At 42.3% G+C, this 15272-nt stretch overlaps 1 protein-coding gene across 4 annotated transcripts in view; it reads left to right on the forward strand.

Moving 5' to 3' along the window:
- The first annotated feature begins 7086 nt into the window (after nucleotides 1-7086).
- SCML4 (Scm polycomb group protein like 4) overlaps nucleotides 7087-15272 on the forward strand; it is a 96853-nt gene continuing 88667 nt past the window's right edge. The window contains exon 1 of one of the 4 annotated variants that reach the window (XR_012496708.2): nucleotides 7087-7315. The gene's annotated coding sequence lies outside the window, so the exon portion shown is untranslated. The remainder of the gene's footprint in view (nucleotides 7316-15272) is intronic. The other 3 variants (XM_074333362.2, XM_074333364.2, XM_074333365.2) reach the window with 3 other exon arrangements.

The raw sequence follows: 15272 nt of genomic DNA on the forward strand, positions 1-15272 counted from the left end.
TTTTCCCATCCCAGGGAAGTCCAGAGACCTCCCCATACTGGCTTTCTACTTCCCCAGGCTTAGAAGTTTCTGAATCCCTTTGGTCTTGGCCCCTGGCTTTGCATGCGCTATCTTGGTTTCACTTGCATCGACCCAGGATGCAAAACTCAGCCTCTTCACCAGTTTCTACAAGAAATTCAACCACATCAAGGACTTTACAATTTCTGTGGTCTTTCCTGAAAATCGGCATCTGAAAGCACTGTAGGGGTGAGGGTCACATGTGCAGCGCACAGCATTGTACCATCTTCCCACCCCTGCCCTCTTCTCTTCTTTTTCCAGATCTCCCCTTCCCTACCTTCTACTAGTCAGTGGCTTCTTGCTGATTTTGGCCCTTTAGCACCTACTCCTCTTCCTTTTTGCTAAAAGCACCGAACTTGTTGAGGTATCCCCCCCTTCTCAGGTGGCTCCTATACTGGGAAAGCGGAGCCCTGCGCCGCCCCTCCCCCCTTCAAAGGTGGACTCAGCCAATCAGCATATCCTGGCATCAGTGATTTGTTCAGGGATGGGGCGTGGCCCAACTCCAGCCAATGAGATGGATGAGAGGGATGTTGGCAGGAGGCTCTGTGACATTCATCAAGAAAGAAGCTTCCTAGCTCCTCTGTGGAAGGTACCTGGACAGGCTGTCCCTTGTGTTGGATGTAAATGGGGAAGTATGTGGCCTGGAAGCAACTGGCAGCCAACTGTGACCATGAGGGAAGCCAGGCACAGGACGATTCAGACCAGGTCTTTGGTGACATCAATGAGTTGTTGGATCAGCCTTGCCTAAACTCACTGTACTCTCTGCCAACGAATGCTCTTTATTTTTAAGTTTGTGTTGTTTTTTACTGTTACTTGCAACCTTACTTTCTCTTCCTTCCTTTTGGCCCCAGATCCAGTTTTCTGAGTTCAGCTTCCACCCCAAACAGGCTTATCAAAGATATGGTTCACACTGAAGTTAGTGGTCCTTAAGGGGAAGTCATCAACAGTTGCTTTTTATTCACTAGCCAGCTGCTTTTTTATGAAAAAGAGTGAAATTTCAGACTGCATCATCTGCATTCAGATTCAAGTTTGTTTCAAGGACAATGGTTATAGGTTTTCTTGACTTTTTGGTAATTAAGGGGTCCATCTTGGAGATCTTCCCTCAAATAAAGGGAGATTAATGACTTTATTCTAGAAACAAACTGCAGGCAACACCCAACAGGCTTATTCTAAATGAAATTTTAAAAAATGTAGAATCTCTCTTAGCCAAGCCCCCTGCTATGTCTTTCCTAACACACACACACACACACACACACACACACACACACACACCCCTTTCTATAGAAAAATTGGGCCCAGAAGCAGTAACTGATATCAGCTGAAATTGCACATATTCTTTACTTGAAGTCTGTTTTTCTGTCTCTTTTGAGTGCGCATACAAGACTGGCTGAGACTCACTTTCTCCAATTCTTGAAGTTTCTCAGCACTCCAAGATTGATTTCGCATATATAACTCAGGGAAAGTATTTTAGGAGGAAAAGGGAAACCAAGAAAATAGCCAAAAGTGCTTGGAGATCACCTGTATGAAATTTAAGTAAAAATTTGTTAGTTTCAACAAACATGGCTCAAAGCAGAAGTGGTCCCAAGGAGACGACATATTTTCTTTTTTAATTAAAGTTTATTGGGGTGACAATTGTTGGTAAAATTACATAGATTTCAGGTGTACAATTCTGTAATACATGATCTATATCTCACATTGTGCTTTCACCACCCCAAGTCAGTTCTTTTCCATCACCATATTAGACCCATTTACCCTCTTCTAGAACCCCCCCTTACCTTCTGGTATCCCCTAAACTAGTGTCTATGTCTAAGAGTTTTTGTTCCTTCATTTGTTTGTCTTGTTCTTTTCTTGTTTTCAGTTTTATATACCACATATCAGTGAAATCATATGGTTCTCTACGTTTTCTGTCTGATTTATTTCGCTTAGCATTATAATCTCAAGATCCATCCATGTTGTCAGAAATGATACTATTTCATCTTTTCTTACCACCGAATAGTATTTTGTTGTGTATATATACCACAACCTTTTTATCCAATCATCTATCAAAGGACATTCTGGTTGTTTCCATGTCTTGCAGAAAGCTGCAATGAACATGAGACAACATCTTAAGAACATAAAGGAAGCGGGAGATAGGAGGTAGAAGTCATCCTTACAATTTTTACAAATTAGGATTTTTTTTTTTTCCCCTCGATGCAAGACATCTAAAGTTAATCACTTCTTTGGGGAAGAGGAATCAGGTCTACGTCAGAGCCTATATTAATATTGGTTAAAATAGGTTGCCGTCTTTAACCCCTGGTTTCTTTTATTCATTCAGCAATAATTGTGTGTCGGTTTCCTACTATAGAGCAGGCACTGAATTACACGTTGGGGATACAGGGGAGAGCAAGACTGTTTTCCTGTCATCTTGGAGTTTACAGCCTAGTGATCGGAAGAAAGCCCCAGCTGTTGCCCCCTTCAGTTCCCCAAGCTGTCAGCACATGCCCTCACCATACCAACCCTGTTACCAGACACTTTTCCTGGGATGAGTGTCTCTGGGCTCGCTACACCAAAACTGCCAGACCTTGACAAATATTTCCACTAAGTCAATTCCTGAATATCAGCCTGGGCCACAGACCCAGAGCCACAAAGAGAGGAGGCCCCATCTGAGAAGAACCATGTTTTAGACCCAGGAGAACTTGAATGAGTCATCCATCCTTTCCTGGCATGGGAGTGATTTTCACTTCATTTGATCACCATCACCCCCCTAACAATCTGAATCTTCAACACATGGCTTTACTAAAACAACACTGAATACTGTCAGGTCTGAGAGGACCCGACAGACTGTAGGCGTCCTTGGGGTGGGGGGAAGGACAGGGAGTCTGTTCTTGATTTTGCATTAGCTCTGCGGAGTACCCTGTGTGGGGTCAGATAGAAGGGGATGGTGAAGCCCAGAGTGGAGGGCAGACAGCAGGATGTCTTGAGAGATTTGGGGACAATCTTTAAGCTTGAAGCATTGGCGAAGGCCATGGGTAAATGTACCCTACAACCAACAGGCAAAGGTTTTATTTTTGTTTCACTGGTGAAAAAGAAATTTGAGACTTAAGACTTAGGAGAATTATAAGCAACTATGTTTCCAGATGTTATAAGGAAAAATCCTGTTACCGATCTAATAAATTGATTCACATAACTCTTTATTATCACAAAAGTAGGTCTTCCTTTGTAGAAAATATAAAAAAAGAAAAAGAAAGAAGAAAAAAGTTACTCATAATCCTATCACCAAAGGGTCTTTACTGTTAACGTAGCTACAGTATTTTGCATATCATTATAGGCACACCTCAGAGATATTGTGGGTTCAGCTCCAGACCACTGCAATAAAATGAGTATTACGATAAAGTGATTTCTTAATATAATCTTTTTGCAGGTGGAGGGTCTTGCCTTCAATTTGTAAAAAAATTGAAGCTACATCTGTGAAGCACAATAAAGCAAATGCTTTTTCTCAAAATAAGATTTTATTCTGCATATTATTTTATAACCTGCAATTTTTTTAGCAGCTATATATTGAGACCATTTTTTCCTATCATTCCATGGTCTTCTACGACATCCTTTTTGGTAGTTACTTTATATATTCTATGGTATAGACACATGACACATTTACTTAAGTAATCTCTTTTTATTGGACATTGATTGAGGTTGTTTCCCATTCATCTTCGCTACAAAACAAAAACAAAAACAAAAAACAGTCTTGTTTTTAATTTAGAAAGATCCCTGCTTGCTTAGTTTAAACTAAGCTGTGACCCCATGGACGGCAGGGCTTCAAATGGAAGAATTGGCAGATTAGGGGAGCCAAGGCGTCTGGAATCCACTCACTCTGTTCTGCCTCTCTTGTCTGACTAATGAGGTTCCCCTTTGGCAAAATGAAGAACATAAATCTCATACCTTCTATAACCCTGAAACTTCTCAAATTTTCGGGAACACTTAAGGAGAAGTCTGTGTTGAATGATGTGGACGCAAAGTCAGGGGACCACTTGAGTGTGGAAGGCTGGTCTCCTTTCACTACTTCAGAAACGGAGTCTTGGCTTTTAAAACTTCCTGGTGTTCTTTCACCAGGCTCTCTCCCTGCAACTTCTACCCCAAAATGACAATCCAAAGCACTAGCTTGTCAGATCTGATTCTATTGACAGAGAGGGTGATTTCTGCCCCTTAGTAGTCATGGCCAGAGCCACAACCACGGCTGAGCCCTCCTCCAACCCAAAGCTTTGGTCTGCTCCAGCCCAGCCGGTAAAGCAATTCAGCAAACTGTACAATATCAGAAACCATAAGGGACCACAGAGATAATCTAGTCCCCTACGCCCAAGCCCCATGTTATAGGACAGTGACTTGAGCAATGTCGTTCGGTTAGTGGCAGAGCTGGAACAAGGAGGCCATGTGGCCACATGGTTAGTTACGGTGTCTTTGCGGACAGTCTGCCTGGGTCAATCCTGTATGCAACACTTCTGAATTGTGTGACCTTGGGCTTATTTAACATCCCTAAGTCTCAGTTTCCTTATCTGTAAAATGGGGATGGTACTTAATAATATTTCACAGGGCTGTTGTAAATTAGGTGACATATGAAGAGGGCTTATACAATACATAGTATTTCCCCAGTAAATGTTAGCTATGATAACAAGGGTCATTTTTGCTGTAGCACTGACCCCCCTTGTCCAGTACACACCCCTCTCCACCTCATGTTTGGGTTGGAACCACAGTTTGTTATTAGCAGCTGACAGAGGGATTACTCTTTAAATGGAGACTCCTTTAAGCATGTTTGCATTTGGGACACCCCACATTAACCTGCTCTCCCTGTCCACCTCTTCATAATCACCAAGCCAGTGGCATTTGTGTGGAAAGAGGAGCGCATGCTGCCTGTGGTCTGAGACAGAAGTGTAACTACGGCACCAAAGGAAATGAGCAATGTGGCAGCTGAGCGTCCTGATCATAGCACAGGGATACACAGGACTTACAGACACAGTAGCTCAGAATGGCCCCTTTCTTCTAGACAGACCCCTTAGCTTGTGTGCAGCCCTCTCACCAAATTTCTCTTACATGTTTAACTTAACATTCTTCTTGGAATTAAAAACATTCAGGATTTTTAAAAACATGGCTTTAATTTCTTAAGGCTTGTAGTCCTGGTTGTATAAAGAAATCCCAGTAAGATTCATTCTCTCTCTCTCTCTCTCTCTCTCTCTCTCTCTCTCTCTCTCTCTCTCTCTCTCCCTCGCTCTCTCTCCCCCATCACCATCATCTATCACTTTTTTTTTTTTAAAGCAAGTCAGCTTTAGTTAATTTCCACTTAAGCCTCATTTGATAGTTAACCTGTGATGCCAGTGCTGCCATCCTTGCCACATTCAACCTAAGGACAGGCCACAACCACAGTGCATCTGGGAGGAGGTGAGGAAGCACGGACCTCCGGGGTCAGAATCCCAAATTCTCCCAAAGCTGGGGTGGAAAACCGGAAGCTCCTTTCTTTCAGGCAGATTCTGCCAAGCCTTGTCGTTTTACAGCATTGGGGAAATATTTTTGATAATTTAAGACACATTTTCTTTATCTGAAGAAATATTTTAAAGTGAAGACTTGTCTAGCATCTCAGAGCCCTCAGGGTGCTTTGCTGGGTGGAGTGTGGGATTGGGTTTGAGGCCACGGGCATATGACAACCACAGTGGATGAGACAGAGATGCTGGCCAGATGCAACTCATCCACTGGGTCCCAGTTTGCTTTCATTCTCTTCTTCCTCACCTTCCTCTCCCTCCTCTTCCTTTAATGAAATCAACTTACATCCGATGACCAACATGAACAACTCCCAAACTTGCCTTTTCCCACATAAAACAAAACAACAAAATTACATTATGAAATAAGTAGTGAATTTACTACTTGCTCAATAAGTACAATGCTTTGACTTCAAAAAATTTATTTTTTTCCTATGCTCATAATTCGAGGAGAGAGATTTCTTCTTTCTTTCTATTGTGACTCTTCCTGTATGTTCAGAAAAACCTTAAGCTGTAATTTCATTTTTTTTCACTCTCGGTAACTGTTCAAATTGTGGCCTAAGCCTTAATTAACCCTAGTTGTTGTTTAGTCCTGGCTAACTTTGCTCGTTGCCCATCCCCAGGAGTAAGTCTATGGGTGGCCACATTTTTGTTGAATGGATGTTTCTTTCATCTTGTAGGAAATACTTGGGACTAAAACACCAGGATGAGGTGAATGAAACTGGGAGCCTTACTTCACAAAATGTAATAATAAGAAAAAGTCCCCTCACTGGTATAAACTGATTTGCCACAAAGAGCGCAATGGGGCAGGGAGGATGAATAGTAGCCCTTTTCCTGTATAAGGACATTTCCACCCCATGCAGGCTCCACCCGTGTTCATGAGTGTAGAAAGGCTTCTGCACTTACACACATAGATCTGGAGCCCAAGTCAGGGCCCCGTTTTAATGAATTGACCACATGTGTTGTATGCAGCTGAAGAGTTAACATGTACGACCATGGTGTGTTCACCTGCATAGGCACGCTCTTCTGGCAAACACACAGTCTCTCCTGAACATGATGTCATTAGAACATTTCTTTTTATTTTATTTGCTCAAAGTCAAACATTGACTCTTTCAGCTCACCAGTATCTCATAAGCCCAGTGCTGCAGGACTGGGACAAAGAGATGATGTTACAGTCTCGTTTCTATGGCAACAGAGGAGGGGTAATGAACACCGAAATGTTGGAAACACCCATTCTGACAATTGTGACATAATTCAGGTTATTACAAGGACGTAACTACCAAAGAAGCAGAAGTGTCATTACCTTGCAGCTCATGTTGGCAAAAAGCTACACTGCACATTTCTCTTAGTTGGGCTGCTAAGAGGAAGGAAACATGAAACACACACACACACACACACACACACACACACACACACACACACGCCTCGTTTTCTGCATGTAAAATGTGTGTTCTTTAAAAGCCAGTGGTTGGCTGGTTTTCCGGACATGATGTGGTTGAAGCTGTCATCGTAATGGAAATTCATTGCTGTAGCTATGGTAAATCGAGTTTTCTGCCTGTGCTGAATGCATTAGTCTAATGAGATGTTTGCAGCCGGAGAGCAGGGCTGCTGGAGACTAACTGTGAGCTACTAACACACGGGTGGAAGATTAGCTTTTGCAATACTCGGTTTGCATGTACCGAAAGTCTTCTGTCTTCTGAGTCAACATTCCTGGCCTGGTAAAGAATCTGATCAGGGCTCTGGTGAACAAGCCGTAGGTAAGGGAGATACACAATCGGAGGGTGTGCTGCTCACATGGGATCCTTTTCTTTCTACTGTCGGCATGACAGGTTACCTGTTTCAGTTTCTGGGTTGCATGCCTACCTCTGTGGCAAAACATGAGTGCCCTCCACTCAAACCCCTGAGGCTGGCAGGTAAACTTCAGTTCCTTCTACTCAAAATACAATGTTTGATTTCTTAATCAGATTTCAGAGGGGAAGATGTAATATAGAATTATATAGTTTATAAATTGGGGGTATATACATATTCACTACTCTTTACCTCTGCATTTAAATATGGAGAAAGTTGTGTGAACTGAATGTAGAAAAAATTATGAACTCAAATAACTGTTCAGTTTTTTTTATGATGATTTTTGCTTTGCTTTGTTTGGTTTGTTACTTTAAAATTTTCTAGTATGTCTTGGGATAAAAATACTTACCTAAATTTAATTTTTAAAAGTATTGTGTTGTGTACATGCAAGAGTGGTTTTTTTAATTGAAAAAAAATTTTTTTTGTATACCAGATAGAATATTTTGCATGTCTTTGTGCTAGTTTTTCCTAATTACCCAAGACAGATGAGAAGACTATTTATTGGGAGTTGCTGGTGCTGGTTAGTTTGAGGGGAAAAACCGGGTGACTGGAATGTCAGGAGCAGTTTTCCCAAATTTCAATACACAATCCCCTCCTTTTCAGTTGGGGTGTTGTGTGACTTGAACCCGCTTCCACATGTCCCTCTTGGTGACACAAGGCTTCCTCGCTAGGTTGCTTGCTGGGGAGGAAAGGAGGGTAGATGAGGTGCCGGCTTCATGTAAGTCATTTGATGGATGGTTGAGGTGCTTGGTCCAAGTCACTACCTGTAACAGTAAACAAGAGGTGGCTCACGGTGCTGTCTCTTGAATCTCTGACTGTACTCCAGAGGGACAGACAATCAGTAGCTTCCTGAGAAAGTGGCTTTTTAGTTGGTCGAAGACAGTGTGGTATTTTGGAAAGAATTCCAGGTGATTCAGAATTGACATGTTTGTTGTATACTGTTTTTCTTCCTTTTCAACCAGAGGAATCATTTTTAGAGTGTGAGACATAGTTGCTTCTTTTGGGTCAAGACGTCTTCTTTTTAAAAAAAATAATATTTGGAGTGAAAGCATAAAAATAACTGTGAAGGAATTTACAGTGTGGTAAAGTAAACTATCTAGGGGTACAATATTTGTGCGGAGCACTTTTTGTATTGCTTTGTAGAACTAACCTGAGACAACGAGCTGGGTATGTGAGCAAAAGCAGCTGGGTGCAAATTACCAAGAAAAGCAGTAGTGATGGTGTAAACTCAAATAAAATGTTAATGTAGAACCCTCAGTTTTAGGGAAGTTGGTGGCTTCAAAACCGTTACCTTTTAAACATACTTGTGACATGTATTTTTAAAAATATGTGTTTTCTTTAGCTCTTTAAATTGTGTATGTGGAAGGACTGTAATATTTTGGTAAATTTATCCTTCTGTTTGATTTGTGGAATTATAAACACAGAGCACATCCCCAGCTCTTTTATGTTTAACAGGTTTACATTTATCTTCCCTGTGCCACCAAAATTACTTTTATTTTGAGGCAAAATGGAAAAAAAAAGTAAATGAAGCATAATAGAAAGAAGAGAACAATAAGAGAAACCAGAGTCAATTGCTTTCAGTCATTTATTTGCTTTTGGTGGTGTGTTCTCGAGGCAAGTGAAACTAGCAGAAACAGTTTCACTTTCTGGTTCTTGGGTTCTGGGGGCTGGGGTCGCAGAGTTCTCCTCCAGCAGCAGGTTAAACAGGCAGACTAGCTGCTAGAAAACAAGCCAACCCAAGGACTGTCACCGTGCTGTAAGACCTTTTATCTTGAAAATTCGAAAAAACATTGACATTTTAAAATGTTAAATAATATTTGTTTATCATAAAAATTTAAGCGATGCCCCAAAGTACAAAGGTACATTTTTTATTTAACTTTTTAAACTTTAAATGATGTAAAAATCAGATTGCGTTAAAAACCTCTCTCACAAAGTGGTGGCTTTTATTTTTTTACTCTCAGTGTTGGATCTCAAATACTTCAACAAGTTCAAGGAACACATTACTGAAGTTCCCTTACATCAAAAACAAGGAATGCTCAGAGAGAAATGTCCTTTACATACATTTGGGGAGTTAGATTTCAGAGTGTTTTGCAGGTGTGGTTATAGTTTGCGTGGCAGGAGGACACATCACTCACCCATACTCTCTCGTCCCTTAAGGCACCTCAGAGTCAGCACTGGGGTCCCGGCAGAGGTGGGGGCGGAGGCTCCCGGGAGCCCGAGGCAGAGCTCCGCGGGACGGGACGCTGTTCCTCCCCAGTCTGTACCCCTGGAAGCCAGCATCACGCTGAAGCCAGGTGGCCACGGCGGCGTGCTTACCGCAATCCACGGGTCCTAAAGGAAGTCGGAGGCGACATTGCCCCTGGTCGGGCTGGGGGCTTCGGATTCCAACCACCTCCAGTTTCATCCGTGCCGCTTCTCTTCGCGGGGCCTTCTGCTTTTCTTCGGGGATTGTGTGGGAGAGAAGGGAAAGGAGATAAGGAAAGACTCTTCCCGTCTAATTAACGAATAGTATACAATTTGGTCTAACATTTTGGAGATGAACATTGTGAAAGTGTGAGCACAGGTGCTTCTTAATTTTGGTGGGCAAATTTAACGTTTATAGGAGGCAGCTTTGATTAAGTGCCTCCTTGGATATCTTAACTTCTGAATCCTGCAATCTCCCAAAAGGCTAATTTGAGATTTACACGTTTTTAAAAAATATTTTTGTTGCCTTCCAAAGCAGACAGGTGAGGACAGACCAGGGAATTAAAAACATCCCCTGGGAGAAAACTCAGATGGTTTGGTACATATATAATGTAACAGAAGCCACCACTGTGTCTAGTAAATTACTCTAAATTTTAATTAATGAGTCACAAAAGCCACACCATGAGCTTTAAAAAATTACCCCTTTATCAATAAGATGATAATTAACTTTGTCTGGAATTAGCAATTCTCTCAGCCCCGGGCAGTATGCAGCTTAGTAAGTTGTCTGGAAAGCTGCCAATTTTTAACAATTGGTCTTTTGGCAAACCTACTGGATTTTAATTCAAACATCTATTGTATTGTGACATTTTCCAACGTGGTTCAAAGACCATTCAGATCACCCAAATCATGGTAGAATTTCTGAGATTGAAAGAGTGGCTCGGAATGTTTAGGTTGTGTTTGAATCTGTTGCTTTCTTTCTTTATTTTCCTTTTTTACCTTTCCGCCCCAAACCTCTGCATTTGCAAAAACACCACTCTCTAGTCTCTGCTATAAATCTCTGTTAGCATCTGCTATAAATTGCTGTGGCAAATCCTGCATTTGTTGGGACGCATATACCTAGTTTGAGTGCTTTGGCTGCAAGCCCGCAAGGTTCTAAGTGTTTTTCATTGTTGTTGCATTTACCTCGGTTTCAGTACTGGCAAAGGTTCATTCCTTAATATTTCTGCAAACTCTCACCACCATTTGTCAGATGCAAGGTTTAGATTGAGACTCGAAGCAGAGGAACTGCAGGCAAAAGGGCCATTTTGGACATTCCTAGGACTGTATACAATTTGGTTTATTCTGACCCGCACATATTAATGTCTGAAGACACACACACACACACACACACACACACACACACACACACACAGCCCAGTGCTGCCTGTCACTGGTTGGCAGCTTATAGGTGAGGGACATTGCTATTTGGCCACAGCAGCTGGAAGGCAAGTGGTGATGGGTGCAAATCACTCCTTCAGAAAGAAATCAGACCTCTCTCTCCTCCCTCTGGATTTTTAAATGTTCGCATTCGTGGGCTCCTGCATTTCTCAGCTACGAGAACTGGCTGGGTATGATGCTGGTGTCAAAGCTTCCTTCTCGGTTAAGCTGGCAGTTCTGATACAGTCAAGAACATCCCTGCCTTCGGGAAGGTGGGATGGAGACGAGTAGCAAACAGGATTTGTGCATTCTGGAATAAATAAAAAATTTTCATTCAGAAGAGGCACGTTGCCCTCACTGAGGAGATAAAATACCTCTTGCTTCTTGCAATGATGACTTTGAGAACTACTGTTTTAGGACAGAAAGGACTTTATTGCCCCATGTCAGTTCTAACTTTGTATTAAGCTGAAAAGTCATGTCCCTGAATCTATGTGACTCCCTAGAGAAATGGGAATATTTGAGATCAGCCCCATGGATTTCCCTGGGATTGCTGTTGTTACTGTTTGATCCATTGTGTTTTCTAGAGAATCTGGGAGCACAAAATCCTATAAACTCCTCTTTACTCTCTCACCAAATCAGACAGGTTCTACCTCCATTTTTATTTGTAGGGAGGCAGATGTGCATTTCTTTCCAGCAGCCACATTTATTGATCACACAAATGGACCTTGATCCCACTGCTGCTGATTTGCAAGGATGATTGCACGCTCCTGCAGCCAGGCTGTGCCAGCCCTTTGGAGAAGGGACAGGGCTGGCAAGCGGTGGCCTTATGTTCTCCATAAGGTGTATGATACAGAAGCACAGGAGTGGAGTTGGCTGTTATGAGAAAATGAATGTGCCAGGGAAAAATAGTGTCAACGCTGTGCTTTGAAAGGTGGTGACGTTGTCCGATTAGCCCCATGATGGTGATTCTATTTTTGGGCGCTGAATATTCGGTAACAAGAGCCTTTGCCCTTTTCCTCTTTCTGTGCTGATTACTATTGAGCAAAAGTCTTCATTCTTTTAAAATGGAAACATATGACTCGAAAGTAATCCTGAAGAAATCTGCAACCTTTCACGAAGATGGGTACTAAACTTGGGAACAAATGCTGAGCTGGGCAGAGCACAGAATTATGCTGGTTGGGTCTCAGTCAAACCACGGGAAAATGGCACGTTCTGAACACAGAGTTCCTGGGATAAAACTCAGAGGAGAGAGCCTATTCCATCCCTCTTCCAATGGACTTGACCATCACTTTCCCTCCTATACTCTGGTGCAGTTCAGTAATGATTCAGTAACAGCTGACAGCAGCGTATGATTGGAACTTTATAGACCTTATGGGTCTTTTCCTTTCGGACTAAAGGAAAGATTTTCTGTTTTCCCTTTCACATTTGCCCACAAGTCATCCTGGGACACCACTGTTCTGATGAGAAAACCAGGGTCAAACCAAGGAGTGTGCTTTTCCCTGGTGTCGGGAGCCAGGCCCTCTCACCAGACCAATGTAAACACTCACAGTGGCCATGTCTGAGGCTCTGCCTTGGACGCAGCTTTGGAGCTGGCCTGGGGCTGGCCTCAGGATTTTAATCCTATTTTGACAGGCAACCGTGGCCTTGGTGAATGAGGAAAGGAAGAACTAAAGAGAAAAACAAGGTGAAAGCTAATTCCGCAGCATTCATACTTTTTGTTTTGGAGACAGGATTTGGAGGTCGTGTAATTTATACAATTCCTTTGGGCCTAAACATTTCTAAACAATTACAAACCAATAGGAATCATTCTCATTCTTTATGGTATTTCAAAAAAGAGGCTGACCTCTTTCCTTCACAGTCCTTTAAGATTTAGTACACTCACTATTGGGAAATTGTGGTGATGTCAAGGCTTAATCACACAATTAGCTATTAAGATATGCTGTTCATCCCAAAGAGAATAACTAAAAAATGTCATTGAATTTATTGATCAGTAAAAAATTCCACTGTGGGAATAGATTTCTGTTATTATTCAGTCTTCAGAAACCTGTGGTCATTGGCTTACGCTGTTGCCATTGTTGACTGTGCTGGGGCAGTTTGCCATGAGATTTGGGGTCAATCCAATCATATGTGCATTTCTCCTTTTTATTGGGAATTCTTTTCAGATGCCAAAAGATGCTCAAACACATTTGACTGTGCCACTTTAAAAGCTCACTTGCAAAAAATGCTACAAGTGGAAAGCTATAGATAGCTTTGCATTTTGGTGCACCAATTACAGACAAAGCATAAAAACAGTGAAAAAAACACACAAAAAAACCCCAACTGGTTCTAATGTTTGAAATCACCACTCACTGTGTGAAAATAGAGCTCTTGTTCTGAGTGTAACAATTAATATTAAGTACTTAGCATAAATAATGAGGGCAAATTGTATGGAGTTATGTTGGTGCCTGATGTGGAAATGGTTAATTGGTCCCACAGTGAGAAGTCGTACAATTGTGTGTTGCCTTAATGAGAACAGGTGAATATAAACTCTCTCTAGGGAATTGAGTTAGAAACTCAAGTTGAGGTGTCATCAATGTGACAATGTCTGGGGGAGCAATGATATGTGACGGCATATCACTGAGGACTGGTCCTTTCTTTCTATTGCCTTTCCTTTTAGTTAGAAGTCATTTGTCATGAACCCAGTAAAGAATAAAGGAACTAAAAGTTTTCTGAGAGCAGAGTAAGGAAAAAGGACATTCAGAAAAATTGGTGTCACACACATTTCCTTGGAATCAGCTCAAAGCTGCTGAGGGCAAAAGCTGAGAAACTGAGTTCTTACTAATTGGCGTGAGGCCAGAGTAATGTGGAATAAACTGGAAGTACAATCATTAAAAAAATACATTTATGGGCACAGGTTAGGTCACTGTTTTTATGACTATACTTGACATTTTCATGGCTGAAGAAAAAGAAATTTCCATGGGACCAAAGCCCTAGTGTGTCCTTGTGAATTTCAAACAGTAGACAGTGTGGGTCCCATGACTTCGTGGGCAAAGCTAAGCAAACCCAGGGCACCCTTTCACCAAGATGTGCTGTATTCTGCTTGTGTGCTTGGGAGATTGGTGATCAGTTTCCAGGCTTTGTTTTGTGTTTTTCCCTCGTCCCGGAGAATACAGATTTAGGACGGAATAAGGACAATTTACACTTGCACCATGGAACCACTTAAGTCCCAGACCATTTTTCAGGAGCTCACCCCTCTGTGGAAGCTGGAAGATTAAAATACTAACCCAAATAATGAGGTTGAGGCAAAAACATCTGACATTTGAAGGGAAGAGTTGAGAGCAAAAATCTGTACTCTAAGAAGGGGTCTCTACGGGAGTCCCAGCTTCTTAGGCTGAGTAGGTTTTGAAGGCGCCCTCCCAGGGCAAGCCTCAAACTCTTCCCCAGTGTCTATGGAGGATGCAGACAGCACAGCCTTCATCCCCAGGCGGCGGCCCCTTCCATTGCTGGGAGCTCCAGTTGTTAGCAAGGGCGTCTTTCCCTCCAGAATGTACCCCAGCTTCCTCTGCCAGTAACTTCTTCCTCCTTTGAGGGTGTACTTTTGTCCTCAGAGCTGCATAGAATAAATATGAATGGTGCAGCATGGATTCCAAATGGGAAAAGCCAGTTTAATGGCTACCAGTGTGACCCAGAGCAAGTATTATGGCCACTGTGGGTGGAGGCGGCATAGTGTTGTGGAAAGAGCATGTGTACTCTTTAGTGTTGCTCCTACTTTATTGGATCATAGGATATAGTATTTCAGAGGTTGGGAAGGTTACTTGGCATAATGTATCTAAAGTTCAAAGGAAACAGTCTATGGAAAAGGGCTTTGTAAACTGTCAAGTGCTGTACGCGTGGTAATAAATACATGTCCCCATTTATTGAGCATCATATGCTCAGGGATGCTGAGGGAGGCACTAAACAGGCTTTATCTTATTTATCTGATTTCATCCACATAGGAAGTCAATATGGGAGGGGCAGTTTTTACCTCCATTACACACATAGCAAAACTGAGGCTTACGTTAAATGACCTGTCCAGGGTCCCATGGCTGTATGAAGTCTGCTGAGTCTTCCCTTCAGTTTTGAGAAGCTGATGGGGCTTCTGTGTCTTTTCACCTGTGAGGGCTGAGGAAAAAGAGCTCTTTCATGCCTCTGAGCCAGCTGCTCCTGCTCGGCCTCGCTGGGCTGGTCCCAGGTCCAGCAGGTTCCAGAAAGGAAATGATTCCTTGGTGTTTCCACTTGGAAAGGCAT

The sequence above is a fragment of the Rhinolophus sinicus genome, chromosome 2 (genome assembly GCF_057876585.1).
Source record: "Rhinolophus sinicus isolate RSI-liver-muscle chromosome 2, RSI-T2T, whole genome shotgun sequence".
In the NCBI taxonomy this organism is placed as follows: domain Eukaryota; kingdom Metazoa; phylum Chordata; class Mammalia; order Chiroptera; family Rhinolophidae; genus Rhinolophus; species Rhinolophus sinicus.